The following is an 18,638-nucleotide window of genomic DNA, read 5'->3' as shown; positions in this document are numbered from 1 at the left end:
GGTTGTTGAAGCCCGCGCACGCGCGAGCTTGGTTCCTCGCGCGGGCGCGCGGCGTTTAAAAAAAAAAAAAAAAAAAACTTTGAATTGTTTTACTCTTGGATTCTTGTTCGCTTACTTGTTGTTTAATCCGAGATTAGTGGTTTAGAATCGAGGTCTCACATTAAGTGGTATCAGAGCGTTAAGATTCTTGGTCGAACTAGAGTGAGCGGATGACTCCTCGCATGTGTTTGAATTATTTAATTGTGTACTTAATTCCATGCGAGCATGCTTTATTGTTTGAGCATTATTTGAATTACATGGTTGTGTGATTTAAATTAATAAAGCATGATCTACTTGAGATACAACTGTTTCTGTTCTCGACTGGTATTCGGTATTCCAAGCGGTTGTAAGGGCACTGATGGTAGCGATTGAGATATCTCGTGTGCTAACCTTTGATAATCAGATGGGTCCTCGTCGAGTGATAAACAGAAACACACCACCAGTTATCCCTGCGACTGAGCAAGCTAGCACTGAGGTTGATCAGTTGGATGCTTCAGCGACTCCTATGGAAACCTTGCTGAAGAGGTTTCAGTCGTTCAATCCGCCATTGTTGAAGGGTTCAGAAAATCCAGTTGACTGTGAGAGTTGGTTGGATGATATGGATCAGTTGTTTGATTCCATTGACTACACAGATGACCGCCGAATCAGGTTAGTAATTCATCAGCTGCGTGGTGGTGCTAAGAGCTGGTGGATCATGACAAAGAAAGCAATTGAGAGTAGAGGTACAGAGGTTACTTGGACTCTTTTTAAAATCTGAGTTTTATAAGCGGTTTTTCCCTATCTCGTATCGTAAGGATAAGGGAGCAGAGTTTGCAAATCTGAGGCAAGGGAATCTGAACATTGAAGAGTACGTGGCTAAGTTCGATAGTCTGTTGCGTTTTGCACCGCTAATTGCCGGAGATGAAGAAGCTAAGGCAGATCAGTTCATCAACGGGTTGAACCCCGATGTCTTCACGTTGGTTAACACCAACAGGCCTAGCAACTTTGCGGATGCCATGAATTACGCAAAGGGAGCAGAAGCAGGCTTGTGGAGGCAAAGAGGTAATCAGGGGGCACCTCAGCAGCAGAGGCAGTATCAGAACCAACCATCTCAAGTACCAGAATCAGCCACCTCAACATCAGAACCAGCAGCAGAGGTATGAAGGTGGAAACAGTGGGGGAAACAGAAAGGATCAGTACAAGGCAAGAGGTAAACAGTTCAAGAGACAGGGGAACAGTTCGTCCAGTTCCAGTGGTTCGAAGCAATTCGGTTCAGGACCGAGTTCTGGGTCATCATCCTTGTACTGCAGCAAGTGTGGAGGAAGACACTCACCGGATCAGTGTGTGGGAGTCTTCGGCAATTGTAACACATGTCAGCAACCGGGACACTTCTCTAAAGTGTGCCCTCAACGTAATAGAGATAGAGCTCAGAGTGGGAGTTCGTCTAGACCTGCAGCTCAGCCGGAGAGGCAGTCGTCTGCAGTGCACTCTTTCCAACCCCAGCAACAGCAGAACAGACAGGGAGGTAGCTCTAGTGCAAATCAGCCTCCGAGACAGCAAGCACGAGTCTTTGCATTGACAGAGGATCAGGCTCAGGCAGCACCTGACGATGTCATAGCAGGTAACTGTTCGATTTTCGGTCATTCTGCTCATGTCTTGATAGATACAGGTGCTTCCCATTCCTTTATCTCTGAGAAATATGTGTTATTGCATGCTTTGCCAACTGAATTGTTTCCTACTGTAGTAGCTGTTACTTCACCTTTGGGTGGAGGAATTGTTTCTGTCCGACTAGTCAGGAACTGTGAACTTTGTTTTGAGGGAAATTTGTTAGAATTCGACTGTATTGTACTTGGGCTGTCAGATTTTGATTGTATTGTCGGGATAGATGCTTTAACCAAGTACAGGGCGACAGTTGATTGTTTTCTGAAGGTTGTCAGGTTCAGACCTGAAATGGCAGACGAGTGGAAATTCTTTGGTAAGGGTTCTCGATCTAGAATTCCTTTGATTTCAGTGTTATCTATGACTCGTTTGTTACAGAGAGGTGCAGAAGGATTTTTGGTTTATGCGGTTGATGTACTGAAATCTAGCCCAGCTTTGGTTGACTTACCAGTGGTTAGAGATTTTGTTGATGTGTTTCCGGAAGATGTTCCTGGATTGCCACCCATTCGAGAAGTCGAATTCAGCATTGACTTAGTGCCAGGTACTCAACCTATTTCAAAAGCTCCTTATCGTATGACACTTGTTGAATTGAGAGAGTTGAAGGAGCAGCTTGAGGATTTGATTGCCAAGGGATACATCAGACCTAGTGTATCGCCTTGGGGTGCTCCTGTTCTATTCGTTCGGAAGAAGGATGGTTCTATGCGGCTCTGTATCGACTACCGTCAATTGAATCAGGCTACAGTTAAGAACAGGTATCCTTTACCCCGAATAGATGACTTGTTCGATCAACTGCAGGGTTCTTCTGTCTACTCTAAGATTGATCTGAGGTCAGGCTACCATCAGCTGAGAGTGCGAGAGGAAGATGTTCCTAAGACCGCATTCAGAATGAGGTATGGTCACTTTGAGTTTATAGTCATGCCGTTCGGTTTGACTAACGCTCCAGCTGTTTTTATGGGTTTGATGAACCGTATCTTTCAGCGTTATTTAGATGAGTTCGTCATTATTTTCATCGATGATATTCTTATCTACTCGAAGAACCGTACTGACCATGCAGAGCACTTGAGAATCGTCTTGCAGATTTTACGAGTTGAGCAGTTGTTTGCCAATCTATCGAAATGCGAATTCTGGTTAGATCGAGTTGTCTTTCTCGGTCATATTATTTCTGAAGATGGGATTTCTGTCGATCCCAGCAAAATCGAAGCGGTTATGAATTGGCCTAGACCGACATCAGTACCTGAGATCCGAAGCTTCATGGGTTTAGCTGGTTATTACCGTCGTTTCATCGAGGGTTTCTCGTCTATTGCCAAGCCTATTACCCAGCTGACTCAGAAGAATGCGCCTTTTGTCTGGACTACAGATTGTGAGGCTAGCTTTGTTGATCTGAAGAGGAGACTGACAGTGCTCCAATTCTTTCTATTCCGAAGGGTACTGGAGGTTTCACAGTGTATTGTGATGCTTCTAACCGAGGTTTGGGTTGTGTTCTTATGCAGCATAAGCATGTGATAGCGTATGCATCGAGGCAGCTGAAACCGCACGAGACTCGTTATCCTGTTCATGATCTTGAACTTGCAGCGATTGTATTTGCTTTGAAGATCTGGCGTCACTATCTTTATGGTGAGTCTTTCGAGATCTTTTCTGATCATAAGAGTCTTAAGTACTTGTTTTCACAGGCAGAGCTGAATATGAGACAGAGAAGATGGTTAGATCTGTTGAAGGATTTTGACTGTGAGATCAAGTATTATCCAGGGAAGTCGAATGCAGTTGCAGATGCCTTGAGCCGAAAGCTTTGTTCTTTATCTCTTTCAACTATCGGTGTTTCTCAGTTGGTCGATGATTGTTGCACTTCTGGTTTAGAGTTTGAAACAGATAGGGAGACTATCAGAGTGTTTGCTATTCAAGCCGAGCCGGAGTTGTTTGTTGCAATCAGAGAAGCACAGAAGGTCTGAGCCGAGCATTCAGGTTTCAGTAGAGAAAGTCAGAACTGGGCATCAGTCAGAATTCCAGGTTAGAGATGACGTTTTGTTTGTGAATAATCGTATTGTTGTGCCTGATATTTCGGAGTTGAGACAGCGTATTCTCCGAGAGGCTCATTGCAGTCGGTTTAGCATTCATCCTGGAGGTCGTAAGATGTACAATGATCTAAAGAGTCAGTTTGGTGGAAGAGAATGAAGAGCGACCATCGCGAGGTTTTGTGTCACGGTGTTTGAACTGTCAGCAAGTGAAAGCAGAGCGGAAGCGACCAGGTGGTCTATTGCACAGCTTATCTGTTCCTGATTGGAAATGGGATCACATTTCTATGGATTTCGTCACGAAGCTACCACGATCCGTTCGAGGATGCGATGCCATTTGGGTAGTAATCGACCGATTGACGAAGTCAGCTTGCTTTATTCCTTACAGGATGACGTATCGTCATGATCAGATGACTGAGCTTTATGTTAGCAATGTTGTGAGATTGCATGGGGTGCCGAAGTCGATCGTTTCAGACAGAGACCCGAGATTCACTTCGCACTTCTGGCATAGTTTGCAAGAGGCGCTTGGTACTCGATTGCATCTGAGTACAGCTTATCATCCTCAGACAGATGGACAGTCAGAGCGGACTATCCAGACGTTGGAGGATATGCTGCGAGCGGTAGTGCTAGACTTTGGTACTAGTTGGCAGGATTCTTTGCCTCTTGTCGAGTTTTCTTACAACAACAGCTTCCAAGCGAGTATCGGTATGGCGCCTTTTGAGGCTTTGTATGGTAGAAAGTGCCGATCTCCGTTGTTTTGGGATGAATTGTCCGAGTCACCAGATTTGGGACCGGAGATGCTTAGAGATATGGCAGAGCAGGTTAAGATCATTCAGACCAGAATGAAGTCAGCTCAAGATAGACAGGCGAAGTATGCGAATGTCAGACGTCGACCTCTGAGTTTTGAGCAGGGAGACCGTGTATTCCTTAAGATTTCTCCGTTCAGAGGCACCGTCAGATTCGGTAAGAGAGGAAAGTTATCTCCGAGATTCATCGGTCCGTACGAGATTCTCGAGAAGATAGACGATCTTGCCTACAGACTTGCACTTCCTCCGTCTTTATCTGGTATTCACGACGTTTTTCACGTCTCTATGCTGCGAAAGTATCATCCAGATCCTTCTCATATCCTTCAGCCTGACAAAGCCGAGTTAGACGAGACTCTGAGCTATTTTGAGAGACCGATTCAGATCCTTGATCGAAAAGAAAAGCAACTCAGGACCAAGTTGATTCCGTTAGTGAAGGTGCAGTGGAGCCGTCACGGTGTTGAGGAAGCGACTTGGGAGACAGAGTCTGACATGAGACAGCGTTTTCCAGAGCTATTCGGATGACGTGAGTTCTTCTTACTGTCTTTAGTTCTTTATTCTATCTTTGAGTTGTGGTTCTCGTTGATTTCGAGGACGAAATCTCTTCTTAGTGGGGGAGAATTGTGACGCCCCGTTTTTATCTTAAATGAGTTTATTTGAGTTAATCAGAGATTGCAGAGTTCACGAGCCGACTTGATTTTGATCAGGGTCCTTTTTGCAAATTTTGGAAATTTCAGGGACTAAAACGCAAATTTTGAGTTTAATATATTATCTACACTTGGAAAAGACTTGACTTAGTCTTCACTTCTCCTCCTTCTTCCTCTCCATCGATTCCTTCCATTAAAGCTTGAGGAAACGCTTCTTTAAGCTTTCCAAATCCAGTCCGAGCTCGATCCGTCCGTTGGAATTTATTTCTGAAGGCAGATTATCGATCACAACAGTGAGAGCTCCGTTATACCGTAAGTTTTTCAATGATCAGATACATTCTAGTTTTTGGATGTTGTTAGAATCGATTTAGATTCGAGTATGTTGTTCTCTATAGAGTTCTGATCGTTTATTATCTGTCAGTTTTGAAATAGAGCGACGTTCGGATTTGTTATGATTTTTGGAAGCCATTTTCGAAAATCATGGTTTTGAGATTTGTTGGGTTTGTCTTGTTGTTGTTGTATTAGCATTGAATTGAGTTGTTATCAGTATTGAACTGCTGTCTGCGTTGCCGGTTTGTTCAGTTATAGCCATTATGCCGTCGGTTTGAGTTTTTGGAGATTTTGAACCGTTTTTGAGTTTGAACTTGGCTTGTAAGTTGATCGTGGTTATTGATCAATCATCTCTTGTATCTGAACAGATTCGTTTGGAGTTGTCAAGCCCAGAGTTAGCAGCTGTTTGATCGTTTCAGAGAATTGGACGAAGAACGGTATAAAGAGTTTTCCTTGAACCGTTGCCTTGTTGTTGTTAGATTGTGTAGTTGTTTATACAATCTCTTTTGTAGCTTATCCAGAGTTGGAGCTACTGCATTGAAAGGTAAAAGCAGTCATCGTAGCGGGATAGCATACTCGGGACTGTGGTTCTCGAGTTTTCCCTTTTGAAATCTCATACTTGCATCTACACTTGTCCTAGCATGAGGAACTTGTGTATTGTTTGATTGTATTGGTTTTGTTAAAAGGATTATGTTTTATGTTTCTGTTATGCATTCATCTTGAGCCAATCTTGTTTCAGCGGGCAGAACCATCCTTTTTGTTTAGACGTTTGGGAACTATGATTGAGTGGCCCAGGTCGTAGTCGTTTCGTCTGGTGCTAGCATACTCATTATAGTTGCTCAAAGTCTAGAGGAGTGAGATACGTGGCACCACCTCGATTGGGAGAGTCGGTGAGTTGTTACGTGATCTTATCCTCGGGATCCCAAAGGCACAGCAGCAATCCCTCGTTATCAGATTTGATATCCCTGTTTAAAGACATGCATTTCATTACGATGTTATTGAGTTCGTAATTGTATTGAAAGCATGTTTGTTACTTGTATTACTTGTTATGTTGCTTTTACTGGGAATGTCGTTCTCACCGGTTATCCGGCTGTTGCTTTGTTATGTATGTGTACTTGGCAACAGGTGGGGCAGGAACAAGTCAGAAGAGGCATGGTTAGCTTCGAGGGCAAGTAGTAGGAGTGAGACTCGGTTTAGAAATCAAAGTAGCATGTTTATCTAGTTTAAGATTGAAGCATGTTAGAACTCGAACTTGATATGTTTTGTTATTCGAATTAGTTTGTATTCGGATTGTAATTTGAAATCGAAGTATGTTGTTGTCGTATCGATTTAGACTTCTGGTTGTTTTTTAGGCCTTCTGAAAGCATGACTTGTTATGGCATGTTTCCCTACACCCTGTTATTGCATATGTATTTGAAGGCATGTCGGACCAAGCGCGGAATCCTTTCTTTATTTTCTGCAGCCTGAGCATTTTCTGCCCAGGCCTTCCGCGCGCGGGCGAGGCGTTCCTCGCGCGCGCGCGAGGCCTCCGTTGGGCCTCTGAATTGTTTGCCCGCGCGCGCGCGAGCTTGGTACCTCGCGCGGGCGCGAGCCTTTGGTTGGTCTCGGTTGTTGAAGCCCGCGCACGCGCGAGCTTGGTTCCTCGCGCGGGCGCGCGGCGTTTAAAAAAAAAAAAAAAAAACTTTGAATTGTTTTACTCTTGGATTCTTGTTCGCTTACTTGTTGTTTAATCCGAGATTAGTGGTTTAGAATCGAGGTCTCACAAAAACAAAGCAACAGCTAGATAACCGGTGAGAATGATAATCCCAGTAAAAGCAACATATCAAGTAATACTACAATAAACATGCTTTCAAGACAACAACGTAATCAATAATAATTAAATGAAATGCATGTCTTTAAACCGGGATATCAAATCTGATAAACGAGGGATTACTGCTGTGCTTTTGGGATCCCAAGGATGAGATCACGTAACGACTCACCGACTCTCCCAATCGAGGTGGTGTCACGTATCCCACTCCTCTAGACTTTGAGCAACTATAATGAGTATGCTAGCACTAGGCGAAATGACTACGACCTAGGCCACTCAATCATAGTTCCCAAACGTCTAAACAAAAAGGGCTATTCTGCCCGCTGAAATCAAAGTTGGCTCAAGATAAATGCATAACAGAAACATAAAACATAGCCATATAACAAAAGCTCAAGAAAAATCAACAAGACACAAGTTCCTCATGCTAGAACAAGTGTAGATACAATATATGATTTTAAAGGGGAAACTCGAGAACCAACTGTCCCGAGAATGCTATCCCGCTACGATGACTGCTTTTACCTTTCAATGCAGTAGCTCCAACTCTGGATAAGCTACAACCAAAAAATTGTATCAAACACTAAACAATCTAAACAACAACTGCGGTTCAAGGTAAATCTCTTTACCGTTCTTCGTCCAAATCTCGACGACCAATGCTGTTAACTCCGGGCTTGAAAACTCTAAACGAAACGGTTCAGATACAAAAGATGATCAACAACATCGAACAACTCAAAGCCCAAAGTACAACAACTCAAATGGTTCGAAATCTCAAAACTCAAATCGACGGCATAACGGCTATAAACTGAACAAACCGGAAACGCAGACAGCAATTCAATAACGATATAACCTCATATCAATGCCCAAAACAACAATAACAAGGCAAACCCACCAATCTCAAATCCAAGTTTTCGAAAATGGCTTCCAAAAATAATAACAAATCCGAACGTCGCTCTAATTCAAAACTGACAGATAATAAACGATCAGAATTCTGTCAATAACAACATACTCGAATCTCAAACGATTCTAACAACATCCAAAAACTAGAATGTATCTGATCGTAGAAAAACTTACGGTATAACGGAGCTCTCGCTGCAGTGATCGATAATCTGCCTTCAGAAATAATTTTCAACGGCCGGATCGTGCTCGGACTGAAATCCCAAAGCTTGGAAAAGCTTGGAGGCGTGAGAATGGAGGTGGCGTGCAAGGAGGAAGAAGATGAAGTGAATGGACCAAGTCAACTAGACAAGATAATATATAAAATCCATTAATTGCGTTTAAGTCCCTGAAATTTCCAAAATTTGCAAAAAGGACCCTGATCAAAATCAAGTTGGCTCTTGAACTCTGCAATTTCCGATTAACTCACATAAACTCATTTAAGATAAAAACGGGGCGTTACAGCTAAGTTGTGAGTTAGCACTTTTTAAAGGTGTGTTTAACTATTTCATGAATTTCTAACATTCACTCCCATTTTCTAGGGTCTACCTATACTTATCCACTTGAGATCCAAGATTCAACCCTAGCCACAAAACCCACACAACTCACGCCTAAACACACACACACACACACACACACACGACTCGTTAGAACAGGGGAAGAAATCCCTTTCTTCTTCTTTTCTTCGATCCGCTAGCTTCTTCATTTAAGCTTCCAATTCTCATTTATTCTTCGGGAAATCGTTCCATAGCAAGCTAGTAGTGTTTGTTGAGCTCGATTTTTTTTTCTGCTTTTCCTTACTTTTAGCTCGATCAGCCATAGCTATTTGGAGCTCTTGAGCTTCGATTTTTGTAGCATTAGGCAAGGATATGGATCTATTGTTTTCCCCTTGTAGTTTATTATGTATTATGTGTTGCATACCATGAAACTTTCAAATTTTATATGAAATTTTGTTGCCCTGTTCGAAGCTCCATTTAGCCGAGAGGTGTCGCTCTGTTTCTTTTCTTTCTGTCGCATTCATGCTTGGATTCAAACCATGTTCTTCGATGATTTTGAAATACATTTAAGATTGGATTGTGAATGCATTGTGGACATGACTCTTCGAAAATTCCAGAATTTTATGCCTTGAGGTTTCGAAATCTGTTGCAAATTTTGCTAGCGTATTGGTTCAAAAATGTGGGATGTCTTGTGTCCTTCAAATTACCTCAGAAATTTACTTGATATTGGTGTGTTGAGGATTGAAATGAAAACGACATTAATGTCCTTATTATGTCAAAATTTCCAAAAATTTGCTAATCATGTGAATGCTTGGTTCGGTCGGTTTGCATTGTTGGTGATGAGTTGGATGGTGATTTAGAGCTGCCATGGTTGATATGTAGTTCACATGTGGTGTTAGGAAGGCTTGGAGTTGAGCTTGGTATTGTCTTTGGGGGCTGCATTCGAAATTTGAGGTGTAGGGGTCGGTTTTATATGGTGGTTAGGTGCTGCCTTTGAGCTGGGTTTAAAGTGGTTCAAGGTGAGTGGTAGGTGCTGGAAATAGGGCGATATATTGGTCTTGGTCCTAGGATTAGAGACTTGGAAGATTGGAGGATTTATAGTTAAGTTTTGGTTGAGTTTGTAAAAGAAGCATGAGCAGATTTTTGAGAGTGAGTGGGCTGTCCGGGAGCCGTTTTAAAACAGGGTCTAAACTTGGGTTTTTGGTTAAGGGCTCGGGTTCGGAAATGATCTAGGATGTTGGGAATATGTTGGTTCAAGCGGGAATCAAATCGGTTAAGTTTGGGTCGAGTTTTAGATTTTTAAATGTTAAGGAGCAGAATTTTGTTGAACACTAAGGGGCTGCTTCCCGGAAATCGACCTTTTGAAAAATGATCGCTTAGGAAATAAATTCCGAGGATGACTTCTTAAGTTAATTATAAGTGTTAGGAAGTGATGGGATTGAGCGAAACTGATTTTGAATGAGAATTGAGTAAGTTATGAAATTTACGGGCAAACCGTTCAATTTGTCTTTAAGCGCTACGTTTTGGTTTAGTATTTTTCATCCTTTGGTTTGGCTCCTAAATCACCATCCCGATCATCCATGTATGAGTCATATGCATGATTATTTAGTAATATTTACATTTACGTCATATTTACATATGCATGCTAAGTCCATGTTCAAGTATGAAAGAAAATATTTTTTAGGAACAAAGTGAGATGATTGTGACTATAGAAAGTATGGATTTGGACGGGCTGGGAGACGTTCTGGCTTCCCTTACCAAAATTATGGGTTTGGACGGGCTGGGAGAAATCCTAGCTTCCCTTACCAAGTATGGGTTTGGACGGGCCGAGAGAAATCCTAGCTTCCCTTACCAAGTATGGGCAAGACGGGTTGAGAGAAATCCTGACTTCCTTGCGGCATAGTGCAATGCAGCCATGATCATGATCGAAATCACAGAGTCACAATTCAAGGATCTAAGTTCAAAATATTTATGACTATGTTTCAGTATAGTTTATGCAGTTACATTGATTATTTATGACTTAGCCATGTATATGTTATATTCATGTTCATTCATTTTAGAAGTCTATTTTGTTTAAAGTAAGGGCACAAAACATAGGTATTTTTAGTATATGCTACTTTAAATCTGCGTGTGCTTGTATTTACGTAGTACTCGTTATCCCCCCCATATTCTTGCTGAGTCTTTTAGACTCATTACACTTATTGTTTTCAGGTGAGGAGTATTTCATTTAGATCGAGGGGCAAGACTATCGAGTGGACTGCGATGCGGGCACGACACATCCCTCCGACCAATGCTCGTCTTCCGCATAGTTACTAGAATTTTTATGTTAAGAAGCATTTATTTTGCTTATTTGTCAAATGTATATGTAATGTTTAGTTAGAATTGTTTTGGGCATGTAAACATTAGATTTTTAAACACTTTTGGATATTTGTTATGACGAATCTCTTCCTTGGGTTTTGTTCTTTTCTCGGTTTAGTTTACTTGTGTCGTCAGTTGTTTACTTCTTTCATTTAATTTTGTTTGCTGTCTGTGACAGGTGGGTTGTTTTATGATTAGTAGGTCATGTCAAAAATTTTCGAAAACCCGTATTTTATTTAATCATTAATTATAAGAAGTAGCTAGGGTCGTTTCACACTAGTTCTGGATTTTCTAGTGAATCCCAGGCTTATGTCTAGCCACGTCAGCCGCCAGCACCGTAGGGTTCTACCACCTTGCGACCCCGAGCCCAAGGGCAGGTATCCGCTCTCAATCAGGATCAGACTAACACCGAGAGTGACCACATGATATCAGATATATATTTTTATGTGGCATTTCTGCTCTTGTTTTGATTGACACTGTGCATCGCATTCATTCATATATAGCCGCTTTGTCAAGAAATATAAGTTGTCATATGTATTCCTAGACCTTGACTTAGATGTATCTACTCTTATGGGTCAAAAGGTGATCACTAAGCATCTAGTAATAAAGTGTCTTATATAATTTGAGGATCATTTCTTGACTACAAATATGATGATATTACCGATTTTAGATTTGACTGTTTATTGGGGATAGATATGCTGACTTTATGTCAATGTTCTAAAAAGCATGAAACGCGTCGAAGCGTGGAGGTCAAACTTCAAGCTTTTCAAGTTTAAGCGAGCTTAGAACGAGCTTAAGCGTTAAAAAGCATTTTCAATTTTTACTATAATTTTAATTATTTTAAGACAAACATTAAATAAAATGTTAGATTAACCATAAATATATATTTAATAGATAATTCAAGTTCTAACTATAAATATACATATTTATAAAAATGTTTTCATTTTAAAAAATAAATGAAATCTTCCGTTCTAAAAAACGGTCGCTTAATCGAGCTTAAGCATATTAAAGCTTAAGCAAAATTAAGCGTCGATTAAGCGAGTTTTTTAGAACCCTGCTTTATATCATGCTATTGTGGATTTTCACCAAAGTCTGGCACAGTTTCATCCAGATGATGGTGACGGTCGGTTCTTTCATGGTGAGGGAGAATGACCCACGATTCCACTTGTGTTGGGTCTGAAGGCCCGTCGTGCCATAGGGTCAGGCAGGGAAGACTACCTCATCTATGCTATTGATAAGTTGTTGTGGTATTGAGCATATACCAGTAGTCAGCGAATTTCCTGATGTTTTCCCTGATAAGATTTTTGGCTTCCCTCTTGTTCATGTGGTGGAATTTTGCATTGATTTATTGCAAGGAACAACACCAATATCCCAAGAAAAGTATCGTATGGCTCCGTCAGAGATGTGGAAACTGAAGCAGCAATTCCAGGATCTGCTGTATAAGGGATATATATTTGTTCGAGTGTTTCTCCATGGGGAGCACATGTCCTCTTTGTAAAAAATATGGATCAATGCAGTTTGTTTATTACAGACAGCTAAATCGCGTCACCATCAAGAACAAATACCCGTTTCCACGAATTGATGATTTGTTTGATCAACTTCAGGGTACTTTTGTCTACTCCAAGATCGACCTAAGATCGGGATACCAACAGATGTGAGTCCGAGACACTAATATCTCTAAGACTGTTTTTCATATCAGGTATGGTCATTATGAATTCTTGGTGATGCCATTTGGTCTGACTAATGCACCTGCAGTGTTTATGGATCTCATGAACGGTGTTCTGGATAAATTTGTCATTGTCTTCATCAATTATATTCTAATCTCACATGATATGGATGAGCACGCATAACATTTGAGGATTGTATTTCAGACGTTACGAGAGAAACAAATGTACGCTATGTTAAGTAAATGCGAGTTTTGGATTGATCGAGTCATGTTTCTCGATCATGTCATTTGGTAGTGCTGATGGGCATGTCCGAAGACGGTGGATAAGATATGTAATTTTCTGGATCTAGCTGGATATTACCATCGGTTCATTGAGAAATTATCCCAGTTAGCCAGGAATTTGACACATCTTACCAGGAAGAATGTTCCTTTTGATTGGTCCTCGGAGTATGAAGAAGCTTTTCACAAGATTCGTAAACATCTACTACTAATAAATGCGGAAAAACTTTTTTTTTATTTTATTTTAATATACTAAAAATAATACTATACATATACGCCCATACATATATGTATATAAAAATAACATACTTTTCTTAAGTAACCTAAAAAAAATATTAAATAAATAAATCCTTAAAAATGTTTCATGCATCAATTTAAAATAATAAACAATACTGCTGAAAAATCTCATACGCGGAAACAATAGTAAAATAAATCATGTTTCAAAACTCAATGCAATAATCTAAATAACTGCGACGGTCACGGGATCCACTGCCATGCTCGCTCATACGTCCTCGCCACCGGTAGGAGCTACATAGACATCATCATACTCACCTGCACCATATAAGCGTAGTAAGCCTAGAGGCTCAACATGTCTAATCCTTGATAACGAGGTTTAAAATAATGCATCACATAATCATAATAATACATATAACTTAAGTGGACATGCATGCATGATCTTAAAATAAATGCATCATAAAAATTATTCATCATCAGTCGTACATACATCATAACTAATCATACATAACATAATTGAGCATGTCATAATCATAAAAACTGAGTATGGTCATATCCATGAATGTGACTAATAACTGTGCCGACTGATCAGTCTAAGAACCATCGTACGTGGCGGTGGATAAATCCACCTCTATGCTGGTAGTAAACTACCTCTGTGCCAGTGGTAAAACCACTTCTATGCCGGTAGTAGAACTACCTCTGTGTCAGTGGTAAAACCACTTTTATGCTGTCACATCACTTCAATTTCCATAAAAATATTTTTGGTGCTCAATTCTTAATCATAAACACATCATAAAATATTTCATATATGCATGCACTTAAAATATGTCCGTAATATATATTTAATTAATTTTAATAATAAATATATTTATACTTAAAATAAACTTCATGCATAAAAAAAACAATTAAATATATATTCCGGACTTAGTTAATTTTCATGGGTTGGTCCAGACTGCTGATCACTCACTCTAAGCCCATTAAACTTAAATAAAATCCAATAATCATATTTTAGCCCAAATAACTTAATTAAACTTAACTTGACCTAAATAAAATATTTAAGCCCAATTACTTAACTTAAGCCCAATAAAACTCTAGACTGGCCCAAAATCCACTGACTGGCCCAAAAATTCTCATGGACTCCCAAGCCCATAAAAATCATTGTGCTAACTTAAATAAATTATTTAAGGCCCAAATAAAATTATTTGGAGGTCCAAATAATTTTATTTCTAATTAATTGGCCCAAAAATCAATTAAACTCTTAATTACTTAAAAATTAAAATACCCGAGCCCGGCCCACCTAACCCAGACCCGGACCCTACTGACCCGATCCATGACAACCCAGACCCGACCCGGACCATCCAGCCCAAGCCCAGCCCAAAATAAAACCCAGAAGTTCAAAACTTAACCCAAGCATATTTCTGCACAGAACCAACTCCGTGCAGCTGTACTAATTCCTTTCTTTCCATCTGATCAGACAATATTTGACCATGAAACCACTTCTAGCACTTAGCTAACATCAAGACGTTTCTATCAAGCTAAAAATCAGCCCAAACGGTGGTTCGAGGAAGGAGAACGAAGCCCTGCAACAGGCTGTTCTCCCAGCTCGCGTCCAGCCCTGAGCGGCTGCCGTAAATCCGATCGTTCTCCCTACTCCGGACATATTTTTCCGTGAAACCACTTCTCAATCCTAGCCAACATATATGGGGTTCAAACACTTCAGACCTCATCCAAAACCATTGCCTGAGGAGTGAGAACGAAGCTCTGCACCAGACGCCTTCCTCCTCCTCGCGCACAGACTGAGCAGTCGCCAAACTTTCGTTCGTGCGGCTTCCTCCGACAACCAAAGACCGTGAAACCACTTCCAAAACTTAGAAAACATCTAGGAGGTTCTAACCCAACAAGATTTACCCCAATTCGTGGTCTGAGGAAGGAGGACGAAGCTATCTTCCCCGAAACCCTAATCTGCGATCCTGGGCAGAAAACTCCATCTTCGATTTTAGCCTACCCCAGCTTCAAATGCAATGAATATATGATGTGATATAAATAAAGGGCTCCGAATTTTGTCAACATTGATTATAAAAAATATGTTGTAAATGTTGAACAAGTATGTTTGCAACAATTTGAGGGGAGAAGCTTCTCATCATGTCCACCCTTGCTTGCCTCCCTCTAACTTTAGCTTCATTAGGATTTCTCACAACATGCCTCATCACAACCTGCAGCTTATCACCACTAGGCTCACCCCATAGATGCCCTTTAAATGCTCCTTCTCTCACTTCACTCATTCCGGCTAAAGGCAACGGATAGCTATTCTCATTATGACTCCGTCGGCCCTGACCAGTTTGTAGCGATCATCGGCAACGACATTGCCATGTCCTCCATGATGGGTCTGCCCCATCCTTCCCCTCTACTAGGCAAAACAAATGCATCCGCTGCCTTGTACAACTTGGGCAGACCGACATGAGGAATATGACCATCGATCACATAAACAGGAGCCCAACCATCCTCGGGTTTCACCAAATCAGAGTCTTCCACAAACTCAACAATCTTGTTCACAAAATCACCTCCCGTGTGATACGGATTCGTCAGCAAATACAAGGAAACAGGGTCCATCCCAGAGAACTCCTTGAGATATGACCCCAACAACACATCCCACCTGTAATGGACCGAGTGCATCCCTCTGCTTCTAGCCCATCTGGCCTTCTGCTGTGGGGCCCCGCGACCATAATCATGATCTTCTCTCCACCTGGAAAGGAGAGTTTTTTCCCTTCCCAGGATTCGAACTTGGACCACCAGACATATATCCAAATTCAACTCAATCCTGTACCACCAAAGATCATGATTATGGTTGCGGGGCCCCAGAGCAGAAGGCCAGATGGGCTAGAAGCAGAGGGACGCACCCGGTCCATTACACCACCCTTTCCGGTACTCCCATTTGAAAACGCTCAGGAACACAAAGGGCTTTTTTGAATTCGATCCTAACACTAGAGTGGCGATGGGATTCAGGTCCAGTGGCTCCACCGATGATGGATCAAAAAACTCATAATCAACAGGCTGAACAATCTTGCGAAGCTTGAGGGGATCAACCCCGCTTCGATTAAAAGCATGGACATGGAAATTAGTGGGAACCCAAACAAAGTCCATCCTATTACAACTTCGGATGTGTTCAACATTGACCCTATCAGTCTCGAACATGGTCCTCCCTATCACGGCCCTCCACTTGCCATAACCAGCGAGCGGGCACGGAAAGGTGTGGAACAGAGGGGAATAACAAGCACCAGGTTCGCTTTGGCAAATAACAATGGTCTCATCCATTCGGCATTCAGTTTTGTAGAGCTCAATAGCCAAGTTTTTCATATCCAAAGGCAAGCCCTCCCAAAATCCAAAATTTTGCCCATCTCCGTGTTGCCGAATCCCCAGCTTTAAAAATGGATTCTTAAGTGTTGATACATAAGACCAAGCTTCAGAGCTATAGCCACCTCCTGAAAGGAAAAGGGCCATCCAAATAACACAGCGAGAAGGCTCCTATTCTCGAAGAAATTTCAAGAATTTGTAAGGGTTTGTTCGGGAGAATAAAATGGCTAACAGGATTACCAAGATTGAAATGGATTTCAGTAACAAGGAATGCCCATTAACTGGCCGGCGATTGACTTCACCTGAATCAATCGGAGGAAGAGAAATGAATTAATTCACAACGGCCGGAATGTTATTTATTTTTTTACTCATTAGATAGTTTTTTTTTTAATCTTTTCTTATATTAAAAAAATGGAAGTTAATATATATTTTTAGAAATGAAAGTTAATATATAGTACGAGAGAAAACAAAATATACATTAAAAAAATGTTAGGATCATGTCAAGTTATTAAAACATGATAATAAATTTTCGGGATACTAAATAAACATAAAGTTTTATCAATATTATAAATTAATAATTGTTTAAAATTACAAAATATAATTAGGATAAGTTAGCAAAATATGATTCTATTGTTTTGTTTTGAAATTCAAATCTATTCATATCTAACTCTTTTGATGGTATACAAAAGTTCTAACGTTACATTTTTGAATTATAATGAAATATTGTGAAGATTTTTTTTTATAAATGTTTTTTTATGCGTAATTAGTCACGAATATAGTATATCATCAACTTCATCATCAATGTGATTTTCAATTGTGTTAGCTGTACTTTTTTCTAAGTTTTGTACTTGTGAAAACTTTCATTTTCACTTGATAATATAGAAAAAAAAATTTAAAAAAATATATAACAAAAATGTTAATGTTAGATCAATTTAATTATTATATATTAGTTAAATAAAAAATGAACTCTTTAAAATAATAAATTATTGATTTATTGATTAAATAACATAATTATAAATTAATAAAATTTGAATATATTGAGGGAAGATTTAAAAATATGACCTTGCCCTTCTATAGGTTTTAAAAAATAACCTTGATTTGGTATATTACAAAAATATCCCTCTTAAATAAATTATTAAAACATTTTTATTCACAAATATAATCATTAAAATTCAAAATCAGATTTTCACTCAAATATTACTTCTTAAACTCTTTACCTCACAATCCAATATCCATCTCGGTCGGTCGTGAGCCCTCTTTACGATAGTCTCCAGAAACCATTTTCATTCACCATCTTCTTCCTCCATTTTCCATATCTTTCTCCAGAAACTCCGGTGGTCATCTTCTTCCTCCCACAATCATCTTTTTCGAGAGCCCATCTTCTTCACCATCACACGCTACTTCCAATGTCCAATGAAAGAGTTATCGTAAGTTTGTTTACCTATTTTGCAAAAAAATTGTGAAATTTGTTTGTATTAGTTTCTGGGTTGTGATGTTTTGTATGATTTGAAGATATTTGTGATTTTTCATAGATCAATTTGAAATATGTGATATGCCCTAGATTACGACTAGTTTAAGAATTTAGGGCTTCAGGGCTTCCAAGGGAGGGGATAGTCGGTTATATTTGAAATTTTGAATTTGTTTTCGAAATGAAGGGGAGACTAGATGGTTTACGAAGACCATTTCATTTTTTTGTTTGAAACGAAGGAAAAAAGAGAAAAAAATATGTATCGTGGAAACCATTTTTTTTACGACCATTGGATGGTTTTGGAGACCATTAGATGGTCTACGAAGACCATTTCATTTTTTTTTTAGCATAGACCATTTCATTTTTTGCGAGACCATGAAGACCATTTCATTTTTTGCTAAGGAAACCATTGGATGGTTTTTTGAGACCATTAAATGGTCTACGAAGACTATTTCATTTTTTATTTGAAACGAAAGGAAAAAAGAGGAAAAAAGGGGTATCTTGGAGACCATTGTTTTATGTACAGTGTTTTTTTTTGCTAAGGAAACCATTGGATGGTTTTTGGAGACCATTTCATTTTTT

The 18,638-nt window shown here is 40.0% G+C and overlaps 1 pseudogene; it reads right to left on the bottom strand.

The window, feature by feature from the left end:
* Nucleotides 1–15,300: 15,300 nt before the first annotated feature.
* Nucleotides 15,301–17,930, bottom strand: LOC140888902 (uncharacterized; annotated as a pseudogene).
* Between the last annotated feature and the right edge of the window lie 708 nt (nucleotides 17,931–18,638).

The sequence above is a fragment of the Henckelia pumila genome, chromosome 3, assembly GCF_033568475.1.
Source record: "Henckelia pumila isolate YLH828 chromosome 3, ASM3356847v2, whole genome shotgun sequence".
Classification (NCBI taxonomy): Eukaryota; Viridiplantae; Streptophyta; class Magnoliopsida; order Lamiales; family Gesneriaceae; genus Henckelia; species Henckelia pumila.
The sequence above is the reverse complement of the archived record's forward strand: the minus strand, read 5'-3'. Positions and strand labels throughout refer to the sequence as shown.